At 43.1% G+C, this 15,899-nt stretch overlaps 1 pseudogene; it reads left to right on the top strand.

Annotated features, from left to right (window-relative positions):
* The first annotated feature begins 6,639 nt into the window (after window positions 1-6,639).
* On the top strand, window positions 6,640-15,802 carry LOC100756255 (annotated as a pseudogene).
* The last annotated feature ends 97 nt before the right edge of the window (window positions 15,803-15,899 follow it).

Genomic DNA, 15,899 nt, shown 5'->3' with positions numbered 1-15,899 from the left:
AAAAAGCAAAACTCCTCATTGGACAGTTCACACAGTCACCAAACGTTCTCCCTGATTGGCCAAAAATCCGCGGGCCCGCCTCCTGGACCCTGAGTGACAGGGGAAGCATCTTCTGGCAGGTTAAAGTCATTGATGGAGTCCTGCAGAAGACTTCACAGCCGCCCTGCTTCCTACTCTGGAGAGCATCTGGCCCCACCTGGGAAAAGTGCATTTACAGCGCAGGTTATCCTGGCTTTGCAGATGCTTATTCGGTGGGGGAATTTCTGCCGCTTTTCCCTCAAAGTGAGGATGCCGGGGGTTCTTAGAGAATCTCACATTGTTTCTGGAGACAACTCATGTACTCAGAGAAGACTGCCTAAGGTAGTCCAGAAATCTCGGAAATGGCTTTCTTACAAATAATTTCTCAATCTGTTTTCAAATAATAACTACTAACAAAAGAATGAGATTATTCACCTGGAGGTGTTGGCGCACACTACTCTAATCGCTCCCAGGCAGGCAGGCAGGTGAAATATGAAATATGAATTATGGATTATGAAAAATGAATGGACCATGAATTATGGATTATGAATTATAAAATGTGAAATGTGAAGTATGAGTCATGAATTATGGAAAATAAAATGTGGGTTATGAAATATGAATTATGAATGATAAAATCTGAGTTATGAACTATAGAATATGAATTATGGATTATGAAATATGGATTATGACTATGGACTATGATTTATGGATTGAGTTATGGATCATGAATTATGAAATATGAATTATGAAATGAGTTATTTGTCATGGGATGTGAAATATGAGTCATTAATTATGGAATATGAATTATGGATCATGAAATGTGGATTATGAATTAAGGGTTTATGAATTATAGATTGTGGATTATTAAATATGAAATGTGTGAACTATGAATTATGGAGTATGGATTGTGAAATATTCATTATGAATTCTGGAATATAAAATGTGGATTATGAATTATGGAATGTGAATTATGGATTATGGGTTATGAATTATGGGATATGGATTATTAATTATGAATTATGAAATATGAATTGTGAAATATGAGCTATGGAAGATAAATTATGGATTATGAAATATGGGTTGTGAATTATGAACTATGAACTATGAGTTATGAATTATGGAATATGAAAGATGAAACATGAAATATGAAATATGAATTGTGAAATATAAATTGGGGAATATGAATTATAGAACATGAATTATAGATTATGAATTATGAAATATGGATTTGAAATATTGAATATGTGTTATGATTGAGTTATGAATTATTGAATATGAAATATGGAAATGTTTTATGAATTATGGGATTGAATTATGGAATATGAGTTATGGATCATTTATTATGGATTATGAATTACGGAATCATAATTCTATGACTCAGGCAAACTTGCTATCTCTTAATTTGGTGTTTCTCCTTAGATTTTTATTTTATTAAAAACAAAAACAAAAAATTTTATCTTTTTTTTGTGGATGTGCATGATACTTGTTTGTACTTGTGCATACTCTAGCATGTATGTGGAGGTCAGATGCTGGCTCTGTTAGTATTCAGACATCTGTACTGGCCTGCCCTTGGGGTCCTGTCAGGATATGTCCTCAACTGCAACCACTAAGACCACCTCCTGTGCTTATTCACTACATTCCCTTTTAAAAGGTGGGACACTTTCCCTCTCCCATCTCTCTCTCCCTTTCTCCCTTCCTCTCTGTCTCTTTCCTACACCCCCCCTTCCCCCTTTTCCCATTCCCTTCCCCCAATAAAAACTCTAAACTCTCCACATGAGTTCTGTAGCATGATGCTTTCTCTCCCCCCCCCTCTCTCTTTCTCTCTCAACATTTTTTTAAACAACACTCTCCTTCCACCTTCATGTGAGTTCCAGAGACCAAAGTCAAGTCATCAGACTTTATACCAATTGCTTTACCCTCTGAGCTTTTCATCAGACCCTTTGGTGCTTTAAAAAAATTTTTTTTTAAAAAAAAATAGAGTTCACTTAGAAAGCCCAGAGATAGAAAGGTTTTGTTTTTTTTTTTTCTCTAGTTTTTATTTAATGTGCATTGGTATTTTGCCTGTGCTTGAGTGTCCTGGAACTCGTTTTATACACTAGGCTGAGTTGGAACTCACAGAGATCCATCTGTCTCCACCTCCCCAGTATTGGGCTTAAAGGTGTGCCACCACCGCCCAGCTTTTTGTTATTATTATTTTTTTTTTAAACACTGAGTGTGTGCATGTAGGTTTGTGCATTAAGTACAGGAGGCCAGAGGCATCACCTTGCTGGGGACTCTGAGCTGTCCAATGTGGGTTCTGGGAGCTAAATTCAGGACTTCTGCAAGAGCAGCAATCACTTTTCACTGCCAAGGCGTCCCTTATCCCTCCTCACCCCATTTGTTTTGGAACACCCTCTGTAGAGCAGATTGGCCTTGATCTCCTCTGCCTCCCAACTGCTATGTTTAAAGGTGTGAGGTACTACACCCTGTCTCATTTGGGTTTTTGTTTGTTTGTTTTAATTCTGTTTTGGATCTTCTTTTCAATGACCGGACTCACAAAGGTAAACCTTACAGATAGGAGATTGGCAAACAATATATTGTAGGATACATGCCACAAGAAAAATGTCATGACATAATACATGGAGACACATCTACACAGAGAAAATTAGATTCCTCCAGCCCATTACAGAAAAACAAAAACAAACAAACAAACAAACAAACAAACCAAACACATACAGCAAACTCCCTCCAGACAGCACAGAGGGTACCCTCTGATCTCTCCGGGTTTCTTTGATTCCTGAAGCAGCAGTAAGGTTCCCCAAACTATGCAAGATGCAGAAGCCTTCCATTTCCCTCCATGACCTTTCTGAAGCAATAAAATAAAACAAAATCTACAGGACTTAAATGCTCAGAGTCGTTAGAACAGAAAGAGATGATCTGTCTGTCTCCAGTCTCTGGCAGCAGGGATGGAGAAGATGGGATCACAACCCACAGCCGCAGCCCCAATAAACAGGGCAAGACAATGGAATTAAAATCCACCATGCCAGTGGCTTGCATAAAAAGGAGTCCCGAGTCTTCAGCTTCTCCTTGCTGGGAACCTAAGCTACAAACCGGCATTTCTCTTCATCTTTCTTAACCTGGAATGTGTTTATGAAAACTTCTACTTTCCATTCCTCTCTCCAACATGCCAGGCAGTTGCACACACCGGACAATCAAATGTTCGACTGAACTCAGGCGGCGGATGCTTGGAGCTTGCTTGTGGTTTTCTGCGCCTGCCTCTGTGTTGGGGGTGGGGGTGGAGTGGGGGGGGCATCATAGTCTTTTGATGACTGCTCTCTGTTTGTGTGGCCAGTGCTTGTTCGCTCCTGCCACCTGCAGGCGCCTGTGGTCCCTTCCCCACTCCAGAGACAAGTGCCTCTATCCTTTAGCAGAACCGGAAGTGGGGGGTGGGAGTAGCGGGGCGGTGACTTGTGGCCAGCGTTTGCAGGCGGCGCCTGCAGCTTCCAGTGGTTACTACACTCTTTACGGTCAGAGTCTGGACCACTAATCCTCGGTAGGCCCGTTAAAGAGACAGGTAATAGTGAAAAGCAGAAAAAGGAGATTTTTTCCCCCTCAGCGTTACTATGAAGACTGAAACATCAATATTAACATAAAAAAGCATCTAGTTGGCAGAGAAAAGAGTGAAATTCCTTCCTCCACCTAGGCAACGTACAAACAATGGAACATGCACAGGACAGTTTGCAGAGAAAGACTGTGTCCTATTTAGCGTTGTCAACTCTTTACAGCCTAGGGTCATCTGTGAGGAAAGCCTCCACTGAGGAGTTGTCTACATCAGACTGGCCTGTGGGTAGGTAGACTTGGAGTCTTGATTATTAATTTATAGAGGAGTGACTGGTCCATATCCTGGGCTGTATAAAGCCAGGCAGTGGTGGCACATGCCTTCAATCTCAGCGCCCAGGAGGATCTCTGTGAGTTTGAGGTCAGATCTCTAGACAGCGAAACAGTGAACAAAGAAATTGTAGGCAAATGCTCAGAAAAAGAGGAAGGGAAAATTCTGCCCAGGAGAGGACATGGATCATTTACAGGAGGTGGGAGAAGTTACCTGCTTTGCCTCACGTGGTCCATGATACCTCTGTAAGGACTCAGGCATTATGCTGGACTGCCCCTGTCACCTGGCAGAATGCACTCAGGCAGTATCCTGGTCAGCCCAGGGTTCCATGATTGCATAGTCTGCATGCAGGTGCAAAGGACCCCTTTAAAAGACAGACACCCCACACACACTTATGCCCTCTTTCCCCCTATCTTTTCCGCTGTTCCCCTGGGGCAGACAGGACTAACAACGTCCCAATACTTGACTAGAGCAAAAGAAAGGGGCCTAGCCCTGAGGGAATAAATTTACAATGACACTTCTTTCCCCTCAGAATGTGAACTGAGGTAAGGGCTGTAGGAGCGAGGCACTAATTGCTTATAAGATATCATGGCACACACCTTTGATCCCAGAGCTTGGGAGGCAGAGACAAAAAAACAACGACCACACAACAAAAAGTTATCACCAACTAACTGCTGGATCAGCCTCCAAGCCCTTAGGACCTGTCTGCTGCCAAAAGGGAAAAATTGTTGCTTGGCCTTTTAAATCTTGGAACTTTTTATCTCTGTGTAAGTGTCCGTGTGTAGAACGTGAGTGGGAAGTAGGGACACAGGAAACTGGGGTACAGATGTGACCAAAGTAGTGGCTATTGGGGTGGTGGTATTTTCTGGACAGTGTTTTGATTTGAAATGCTCAGTTTCTGTGAAGGCCGGGCATAGGTGAAGTCTTCAGCAGTGTGGGTCTTGTGGAGAAAGGGTTTCTGGATCCTGAGTTTAGGTGAGAATGTTTAAAGGGAACCCCCACCCCAACCAGGGCCATTTGATAGGCCCAAGGCTTCAAGAAATGTGCTGCCCATGGAGTTCCTGGGAAGCAACCAGCCTGCAAGATGTACCTGGAGCCGGGAGGTTCAAAACCCCAAAATATGGTTTAAAAAAAAAATAAAAAAGCAGTTTGTGTGTCTGGTGAAACCAGGCCTTTTCCCTCCCTACTTTCCACCACAAACACTGATTCTCAGGCCCAGCTCGGCTCACTCTCCAGTACCCTGGGATACTGAGTCCTAGGTTTTCCAGATGCCATTTGTAACAGGGCCCCAGACCTCAGTAGGTCTCCAGACCTCAGTACAACTGACACTATGATGGAAGTATCATCCACCTGTAAAACTCATCACATAGACAACACCACTAGCAAAAACAAAAACAAAGACCAAACCATCAAAGTCCAACATTCTGGGAAAGTCTTGAAATATGCTAACAGGAGTCAGAGAAGCTGGGGGAAGGAAGGCCCAGCCCATTCCTTGAACTATAGTTTAGCAGGGCAGGTGGGTATGCTGGCAAGGATGACTGTAACAGCTACTCAGAGATGCTGGCAAAACCTGGCAGACAGTCACTGTTTTGATATGTTAATAGGTACCTAAGTTAGCCATTTGTTCTGGGTTTTTTAGCTAACAGGGATTTTTTTTTTTCAATAATTTGGGGCAGCTTTTCCACTATAAATTCAACTTTCTCCCTGACTAGAATAATTGTCATCACTTGTTTGTGTGTTTTTATGTTATTGGTTGAATATGGGGTTGAGAAAGCCTTGGGAACCTCCCTCATTCCAAATTCCGAGGTGAGAAAATTCCAGTGCAATTAGAAATAAGTCTGCAAAGGAAAATGAAAGAATAGACCCAGCATGACCTCAAAACAGCCAAGGCATACTTAAAGGCTGTGCTGCCACTGCCTGGCTCAGAGCAGACTTTTTATCAGTCTAAGAAACCGAGGCCTCCAACCCTGGTGCCAGCAGGGGCTTAGAATCAATTTTTGCAGTGGAGAGCAGGGAGGGTGCGGTCCTGGCTTCGACAGGCCCAGAAAGTGGTTTTCTGAGCAAGGTCATCTCCCCCCCCCACCCCGGCCCCCTGTCATGGAAATTGCAGGGTGAAAGGTAAACCAGATTGCCTATATTGTAAATTCCGTGGGCGGAAGGTCTTGGGCAGGTTGGTGCTGGGTGTGTGGGCTGTGGAGTGATGGGGGCAGGGAATTTCCTTAATGAGGCTCTCCCTCCTTATTCAATGGGACCAGTCTGTTCAAGGCAGCCCTTTGAATTGTTTCCATGGCTACCAAGTCTGGAATTCTCTAAACTCTTGATGTCACCCCACTCTGAGGAGGAAGAAGTAGGAATTGTTTGTTACCAGCAAGTGAAGGCCAGGACAAATTATATTTAGAGCACCCCCCTTCCCCCAGACACGGATAGAAAGCTAGGGCCTAGAGTATTTAATTTGCTCACTACTTGTCCTAGGAAAACTTGTGTCTCCTGTCACTAGAGCTCCAGGACCTGAGCCAAGGGCTCGCTGGCCTATCAGAAAATTATTTCAGTACATGAACTGGCCAATGAGGAGTGTGCGTCTAAGGTGCAGGAAGCTGCCTGACCTAGGTCTGTTAGGTCCCTCGTCCCCTACCTCATCCCCATTAGATGTGTTTGTTCTTTGTAAGTAGATCCTAGATCTCCAGCCTAGAAATCAAAGTCGCTCTCACCGACAGCAGGAGCAGCAACAGGACATCAGGACACTCATGCTGGAAATGGTACGTTCGGCCTGCATCTTGGATGTGGCGAGGAGGGATGCTGCATTCGGAGACCTCCTCAATGGGGCCCGGCCTTCCAAGGCAGCTAAGTCTGCAGCTGAGACTCATCTGGCTCCAGTGGGAGCGCCCCAGTTGGGTGGTGCTGGGTCAGCAGGCAGAGCTGCGTTCTTATCCCTTGTTGAGAGCTCAGTGCAGCAGCGTGTAGGGTCAGCTGGGCACCCGCAGCCCGGGATTCTGCAGTCTGGACCGTGTGGGCATAGGGTCGTAGGTACCTTGGGATTCGGACTGGGGCTCATGTGTAGGGTGTGTGTGGGGGGTGGTGGTTGTGGTCTTGCGTGGATGGTGAAGGTTAGGACACTAGGTCTGTAACTATTGTGCCCTTCCTAATATCTCGCCACACCCCTTTAGTGTCTCAGGACACAGCTACCCAGAGCACCTCTGAGTCCCAGTGTAAAAAAATGAGGCAGACACGATCTCAATGGACTGAGACCGATTTATTGGAACAGTGAAGAACCTTTCCAGTAGGAAGCTTGAGTGCCCTAGGGTCTGAGGGATATGCATATACACATAGGCAGCCACCAGACAGTACACCTACTTTTTTGTGGTTTGACTGAGACTGTGTGTCCCTGTGTCTGTGCGTGTGTGTGTAGGGGGTGGTGTTTTTAATACACGGACATATTTTTTTTTTCTGCATGTGAAGCAAAGCACATGGCCTCTCCAGAGGCTTACTTATTCTCAAGCAACTTAACTGATACTTTAGAGAATTCTGGTTTGTTTGTTTGTTTTTTGCTATGTTTTTTGTTTTTGTTTCTTTTTACAGGCACTTAGGAAATTTGTTAAAAGAATCCTTTCATATTGTGGGGACTCCCAACTGTAAAATTATTTTTGGTGCTACTTTGGAAGTGTAATTTTGCTACTGTTATGAATCGGAATATAAATATCTGATATTCATGATATCTGATGTGCTAAACCCCCCCCTCCCCCCCGTGAAAGGGTCGTTGGATCCACAGGTTGAGAACCATCGCAGAAGCTCAGGCACCCAGACAAGGAAGATTTACAACTACCCACTTTTCAGAATGGTTCCAAGGAGTGCAGTGTTTGCCTTTGTTCTTTCTGCCTCTGCTGAGCAAGCTTTCACAGTCAATGCTTTGGGCATTCCTCCCGATAATTGGGCTTCCCGATTCTTTCTCTAAAGCCGCCATCTCCATTATGTAGCTGATTGTCCTCCATGTGGGGGACCTCCTTGACAGTTTAGAATGGTGGCATAGCCTTCCCTCCTCCTCTCTTCTGTCCTCTGGGCAGCTGCTGGTCTTTTACAGCTTGCTTGTCCTGCAGTTTTTCACTTAAATCTAATAAAATTGTGCTTGAGCTTTAAAAACTTAATGGCAACACAAAACGCCACCTTTTCCTTTTGATTTGGAAGACAGCAAAAGCACACAGCATTGAGAGTCTATCTTGTCAGTGCTGTGGTTTCTTCCTTCCGGGAAGTTGAAAGCATGGAGTCCATGTGGTAAATCTGTTGCTTTTGCCATGCAGGGATAGTGGGGCCTCACAGAAACACCCCAGATCCGGCTTAGAGTTGTTGTGTGACAGAATTTTCCTGGGAAGACTCAGCACAATGCACACCTGTTCGCCCCAGGAAGGAGTCCAGAATATTCCAAAATACTATTAAACCAGAGTCCAGTTGCTGGACCAACTTGTGTTTATCTGGAGGCTACTAACAGGGTTATGGAGGGGGCTTACAAACAGCAGAGATAACTCAAAAGCCAGCTGTCTCAGCAGAAAGCCCATCCCAACGTGGGTAAAGACTCCTGGCCTCTGCCCCTGATCTCTTCTACTCAGCTTCCATGCAGCTACGGTACCAACATCTCTTTCAGCAGGTTGGCTGGAAGAGACTCCATCCCAATAGCTGTTTACTCCCTTTTATCCTGCTGGTAGGGATGCTCAACAGTCTTCAAATTTCTATGCTTTCTGGATATGTGACCTTTTGTTTACCTGCTTGGAGCAAACATTTGAATTTGAAGGCACATGCCCATGCAACAGCTAGTTTATTTATATTTTTAATAATAAGGATTTGTTTTGACCTTTTCATAGCATCAACACTAAGACAAGGACCAATGTGATAATGATCATAAAAGATACCACTCCATCAGGAATATACAAATATGTATACTACTTCTGTTTTAATTTTAAAATGTGAGCACTGTAGCATGAATTCTAGTTGGTTTTAGTAATAAAAACCCAGAGATAGATATTGGGATTAATGCTGAAGATCAGAGAGGCAAAGCAGCCAGCCACTAGAGAATTCCCACCTCTACCAATGCTCAGACTGAAGGGACGATCCTGTCCTCAGACTGTTCCCAACTGCACTGCTCCTCAGACTCCTTGAGCTCCTGTCTCCTCCCGCCTTATATTCCTCTCTAGTGCTGGGATTAAAGGCATGGGATCCCAAGTGCTGAGATCACTTTTGTGTGAGCTCTGTTCTCTTTTAGACCGGATCAATTTCGTGTAAGCCAGTGTGGCCTTGAACTAACAGATTCATCTGCCTCTGCCTCCCGAGTGCTGGGGTTAAAGGCGTGTGCCACAACCTCCTGACTCATTTATTTTAAACTACTGGTTTTTTTTTTTTATTTATGCTTTTAGAATTACATACAGGTAGAGATTATGTCTGAGCATATTAACACAAACCTCACATGCCTAACTTCTCCATCTCCTTATGCTTCACTAAACATTTTATCTTGTTTTTTTTTTTAAGTCTAATGTCCAGTTTTTGCTGCTCTTCTATGTATGGAAGCATAGTTGATTTACGAAGGGCCAGGCCTTTAAAGCAAACTGATTCTCCCTCTCCTGGTGGTCATTAACTGACAAGAGCCCCTCAAATAATGGTGAAGGGCTTGGCTTATCAGCCCTTCTCCCATCCTTGTTGGAATGTTGACCGACTTGATCTTGTGCAGACAAACACAAATGCTGTATTTATACTGTAGTCCTGTCATGTCCGGTAGATACCGTTTTACTCCAACCTCTGGCTTTTACAGTCATTCTGCCCTCTCCTCCTCGATGTGCCCTGGGCCTGGGGGGACCAGGTGGAGGATAGAGGTGTGATGTAGCGTCCCGTTCATGCCTGAGCACTCCATACACAGTTGCTCACTTCACATTGACAAGTTGTGGGTTCCTGCATTAAGCACTGTCCACTGTGCACAGAAACATCCCTCATGAGGCTAAGCCCTGTGCTTATGACTATAGAGATAGGTATTTTGAAAGTGCTACCATGCAGTAAAATAGTAGATTCATTTCTCAGACTTGTGACCTCTCCAGCTCTCTGTCAGATTTACAGGACCTGACATGTTTTTCCTTGTGTGGAGTGTGGCTTAAGTCCAGTCAAGAATGTTATCTGTTACCCCTTAGTTGACAGCCTGTGGCTTCTGGGAGAGAGCACAGTGCCATGTGGAGGGGGCTGGTTTTAGACATCTATTCTAGGCATTCATTGCCGTTAATAGCTTTGGTCACGTACTTTAAAATGTGTTTAAGGAATCATAGAGGTGTCTTGTTGGTGAATGAGAGCTCTGTCTATGAGCATGTGCCATCTTTGGATTGTTTTATTATCCAGTGACTCTATTGAATAAAAATGGTGGGATGGGCCAGTGAGATGGCACACTTGAGAAGAGGGAATCTCTGTTGAGGAATTGGCTCCACCAATTTGGCATGTGCACATGTCTTTGGGGCATTTCATTGATTGCTAATTGATATAGGATGGCCTAATCCAATGTGGGTGTTGCCATCCCAGGTCTTGGGGGCTTGGGCTTGTACAGGGCAGATAGCACAGCGAGTCTGTGGAATCAAGCCAGTGAGCAGTGTTCATCTCCACTGTCTGCTTCAGTCTTTATCTGCAAGTGCTTCCTTGAGTCTCCTGCCTTGGCTTCTTGTAATGATGGACTATGACCTGTAATCCATATGAACACTTTGCTGCCCAAGTTACATTTGGTCATGGTGATATAGCAACAGAAAGCAAAATAGGACACAAATAAAATAAATCACTTGTCATGAGTCCTCTTTGATGTTTGACTAAGGACAGACCAAAGAACCCAGCTATATACTCGGTAACACTGGCCTTTGGTGTAAAGACAGAACATGTATTCAGGTTCCTAACAAGTTGTAAGAGGAAGTATTAACTAGAGGCCTGCTAAGATGGCTCAGCAAGTAAAAGAACTTCCTGTGCAACCTGATGGTCTGAAGTCAATTTCTAGAACCCTTGTTAAGTTAAAAAGGGAGACCCCAATCCCATAAGTTGTCTCTGACCTCCACTAAAGCTCTGTGGTATGCTCACACTCTCCACACACAATATACACTAAATCAAGGTTTTAGAAAGATGTACAAATACTGTCTAACAAGTAGTTAGACTTATCAAGTAGAGAATATGTTGGGCTCTACCCAGATTGCACACCTGTGATGACCATGTAAAATTATTGCAAGGATTCTTAGGGAGAACAGATGTTGATATTTTTAACTTAGGGTATAGTTGTCTTCAAATATTTGTGAAATGCAACTCACTCTTTAGAGCTATAGGGGGAAGGAATCACTCTAGATCTCATTTCCCAGATAGCAGGAGACCTGTTTTGTCCAGCATTCCTAAGCACAAACATTCTAGAGACAGCTGATATTGACTCCCTTGTGGGTATTAGACAATCAGAATTTATGATGAGAGTTGTTAGAAATGTGCAGTACAGAAAGAGAAACTGGCACAATTATGTGCACAAGAGCTCATCTTATTTAGATGTTTCTTTCCCAGAAAGCATAAATTTTTGTGTTTGGGGGAATCTTAGTCTACAGGAGTGGTAGAGTGTGGTGACCAAGACAACCTGAACACTTGTAGAACATAGTGTCATGTCAACTTCTTATTAATTCTGTGCACATCTCCAGTGACATGAGGCTGACCTTCCTGGAAATATGTGTGTGTGCTTTTAGGAGTCAGTGAGCTTTGAGGATGTGGCTGTGAAGTTCACCCAGAAGGAGTGGGCTATGCTGGATCCATCCCAGAAGAAGCTGTACAAGGATGTGATGCAGGAAACCTTGAGGAACCTGGCTTTTATAGGTACACACGAGCATTGCCTTTTTAGTCCATCACAGGACAAGTGTTTCTACCTTGTCAGAGTCGATGTATGAATTGGAATATGGGAAGGGGGAATGGGGTGAATATGTCAGATGGAATCACACCATGAATCTAGCTGGCATGCAATATTTTCTCTATAATTAATAATTGGTAATTTTTTCTGGGTCTGCATTTTAGGAAAGAAGTTGGGCAAACAGAAGGTTGTAACTAAGTATGAAAATCTCTGGAGAAAACTAAGGTAATTTGTTTCCCAGGAGACAGCCATATTCCAGACTGCTGGTGGTCCAGGAGAACATTTTTACTAGGAAGTAAAAGAAGTATTTTATCTACTGCATCAAACTAATTTCATCTCAAGAAAATTTCTCCCAAAATTTGTGTCTTAAACAACAGCACTCGAAGATGCCAAATATTTCTATGTTGAAAACAACTTGAATGACTAGAATGTGATGTTTTCATAGTTCATTATGCAAACGTTATGCCACAGAGTGTTTGCCTTTGTATTGCTGTGCTGAAGACCATGAGCCAGAGCAATATGGGGAAGAAAGGGTTAATAACACCCTGTAGTTTGCAGTCCATGATCAAGAGAAGTCAGGTCATGAACTCAAGCAGGAGCCTATAGGTGTGAACTCAAGGCAGAGGCTGTAGACGAATTCTGTTTACTATCTTGCTCCCCTTGGCTTGTTCAGTTTGCTTTCTTATATATCACATGACCACCAACCCCAGAATGGTGTTGTAGGCTGGACATGTCCACATCAATCATCCATTAAGAAAATCTGCTCAGGCTTCTCTGCAAGTCAATCTGGTGGGTCACTTTGTCAACTGAAGTTTACTCTGATGATTCTACATTTCATCTAGCTGACAAAATACAAACCAATACTATTGGCCCACAAACATATCACTACTAAACCATAAAATTTCCTATTTGTTTGTCCCCAGGATGTCCTGTTAATATCTATACCACAGTTTAAAATATTAGAAACAGTCTTAAGAAATTTCAACAGTTTAAAAGTCTAAGTTCTCCTTCAAAACCAAATGTGTCTTTAAAACGTTAGAAAATCTCTGATGTGTGGGCTCCTGCAATAATAATAATAATAAAAGTTGCCTCATTTCTTATTCTAAAAGGGAAGCAACAGGGCAGAGTCATAATCAAAGCAAACAAAAACAACCTTCTGCAGTATCAGTAACTCAATGTCCCATGTCTGAAATGAACACACTATCTCCTGGGCTCCCAAGGTCTTGGATGGCTCCACTTTCCCAGTTCTGCTACCAGCAGCACACAGATTGTCTTCTGCTGTATGGCCCATACTTTACCACATTGGCTACTGTTCCGGGTGCTTCTTCCACCTTACTGGTATTGCCAGTATGCTGTGGTGTCCACTGTAACTGAGGCTCCACATCCTTCTATATAATAGAGGGAAAGGTTTATTTGACTTAAATGTCCTGGTCACAATCCATCATTAAGGGAAGCCAAAGCAGGAACTCAAGGCAGGGCAGGGACCCAGACACAGGGGCCCAGACAGAGACCCATGGAGGAAACTACTGATTTACCCTCCAAGGCTTGCTCAGACTGCTTTCTTATATAATCAGGACCACCTGGTGCCTAGGGGCAATACCACCCCCAGTTGGCTAGTCTCTCCCACAGTGATGGTTGATAACAAAAATGCCTCCACAGATTTCCCTAAAGACAATCTAATGGAGACATTTTCTCAGCTGAGATTACTCATCGAAGATGATTCTACATTGTGTTAAGTTGACAGCAAACCAACCAGGGAACACCTCAGCATTTCAAATGGTGTACGGGGAACCAAAAGATTGCCTAGCCAGTAGTAGGGCTGGCCTTGCCATTGTAACAGCCTGAGTTCAATTCCCAGAACCCACATAAAATGACACATCTCTGTAATCCCTTGTTCTTGTAAGAGAGACCCTGCTTCACTGACATGGAAGGAAACACTACTCCTGAAAGCTGTCCTGAGCTCCTCCCATGTGCCATAGCACACATGCATAACCACATTTTAAAAACTTAATGTGGCATTGATTTATCCACAAGCCATGGGGACAAGTTGAGAATGAAAAGAAGATAGAACATCCTAATTGGGACTGTCAGTTTATTTCACAGATATGCATGCATTTAAAAATTGAAGAATGATTGGGTGGTGGTGGTGGTGCATTCCTTTAATCCCAGCACTCTGGAGACAGAGGCAAGTGGATCTCTGTGAGTTCAAGTTAAGCCTTGACTACAGAGTGAGTTCCAGGACAGTCAGGGTTAGGGTTACACAATGAATAAGCAAAAAAAAAATCATCATTTTAATTGATACCATTGCACATCCAAAATATGTATAAGATGTGGATTGAGATTTGTGTTGAGATGCTTGTGCATATTGAATGCTCTCAAAGAGACACACTCCACCATTCATGAACACCAATGTTTCTATTATAGCTGGCCTCATAGTCTTGAAGAGCATGTAGTCTAAACATGTTACAAACTTTTCCCAGCATGAAATCAACATTTTTTTCTTCAATCATGATAAAGAAAGTCTCAGCTATGTACTCTTCATTTGTTTTGCAGCAGCCAACTGGTAGAGAAATTCTGTGAATATAAAGAAAGTCTTCAGTGTACAGAAATCTGCAGCCAGATTCCAGAGCCTTCTGTGAACCTAAAATCTTGTCCAGAACTTACTACATCTCTAGGTGTGCCCCTGAACCATAAGATGGGACACAAACCTCATGAAGACCAGGAATATGGACAGAAGTTGTGTAAACATAAGGAGTTTGGGGGTAGCTCCAGTTCTCCTCTGTCCCTTCAGATGCATAAAAGTGCTCACCCTGGAAAGAAATCTTCTAAAAATAAAGCCTGCAAAGAAGACCTATGTATCCAATCTGGTCAAAAGAATGAAGAACAGGACCATGCAAAAAAATCTTACATTTGCAAGCAGTGTGGGGAAGGCTTCCCCCATCGCATTTCTCTAAAAAGACATGAAAAGAGTCACAGTGTTAAGAAGCCCAACGTGTGTGAACTGTGTGGGAAAGGCTTTGCTCGGTTGGGTAACCTTTTAAGACATAAGATGAATCCAAATTGTGAGAAGGCCTTTCTGTGCAGTCACTGTGGGAAAACTTTTTCTCGCTCTGCTTGCCTTCGGAGACATGCAAGAATTCACAGTGGTGAGAAACCCTATGTGTGTGAGCAGTGTGGGAAAACCTTCCTTCATTCCGTTTACTTTCAAATTCATAGAAGAACTCACACCGGAGAGAAACCGTATGTGTGTAAGCAGTGTGGGAAAGCCTTCACTGCCTCTCGTTACCTTCATATACACGAACAAAATCACGCTGGGGAAAAACGTTATGTGTGTAAGCAGTGTGGGAATGCCTTCTCATTTTGGAATCAATTTCAAAAGCATAAAGTAATTCACAGTGGTGTGAATCCCTTTGTTTGTAAGCAATGTGGCAAAGCCTTCACTTGTTCCGGTTCTTTAAAAGCACATGAAAGAATTCACTCTGGTGAGAAGCCCTACACGTGTAAGCACTGTGGGAAAGCTTTTGCTCATTTTGGTAACCATAAAAGACACGAAAGAATTCACACTGGATAGAGAGCCTCTGTATGGAAGTCATGTGGGAAAACTTTCAATGACTACAGTTCCTTTCAATTCCATAATAGAATGCATACTGGAGAGAAAACCTGTAAGTGTAAGCAGTGTGTGAAGCCTTTTGCTTGTTCTTCCTCCATTTTGGAACCACGAATGGAATCACTATGGAGAGAAGCCCTGTGTGTGTTTGCAACATGAGGAAGCTTTCAGTTGTGACAGTTGTCTTTGAAAATAGAAAACAATTCTTACTGTAGCAAAATGCTATGAATGTAAGCAACCGGGGAAAGCCTATCTGAAACTCAAGAGTGTGAAGGAATCCACAGAAGCAAAAGAACCTACGGAAGTAAGACATGTGGGAGAGGCTATTTGAGGTCATCTCGTGTGACACTAACTCATTGTAGAACTAATAAGTTGTTTGTAAATAATGTGAGAATATCTTCTCTCTATAGCTCTCACAGAAATCAAACAATGAGAGAGTGAAACAGCTTATGCCAGCCATTTGGAGAAGTGTCAAAGGAATATTAATAGAGAGAAGTTATTCTTTTGAATCAATATAGCTTTTAGTACTA

Source organism: Cricetulus griseus, chromosome 5, assembly GCF_003668045.3.
Source record: "Cricetulus griseus strain 17A/GY chromosome 5, alternate assembly CriGri-PICRH-1.0, whole genome shotgun sequence".
Taxonomy (NCBI): domain Eukaryota; kingdom Metazoa; phylum Chordata; class Mammalia; order Rodentia; family Cricetidae; genus Cricetulus; species Cricetulus griseus.
Note: the sequence above shows the minus strand (reverse complement) of the source record. Positions and strands in the feature narration are given on the sequence as shown.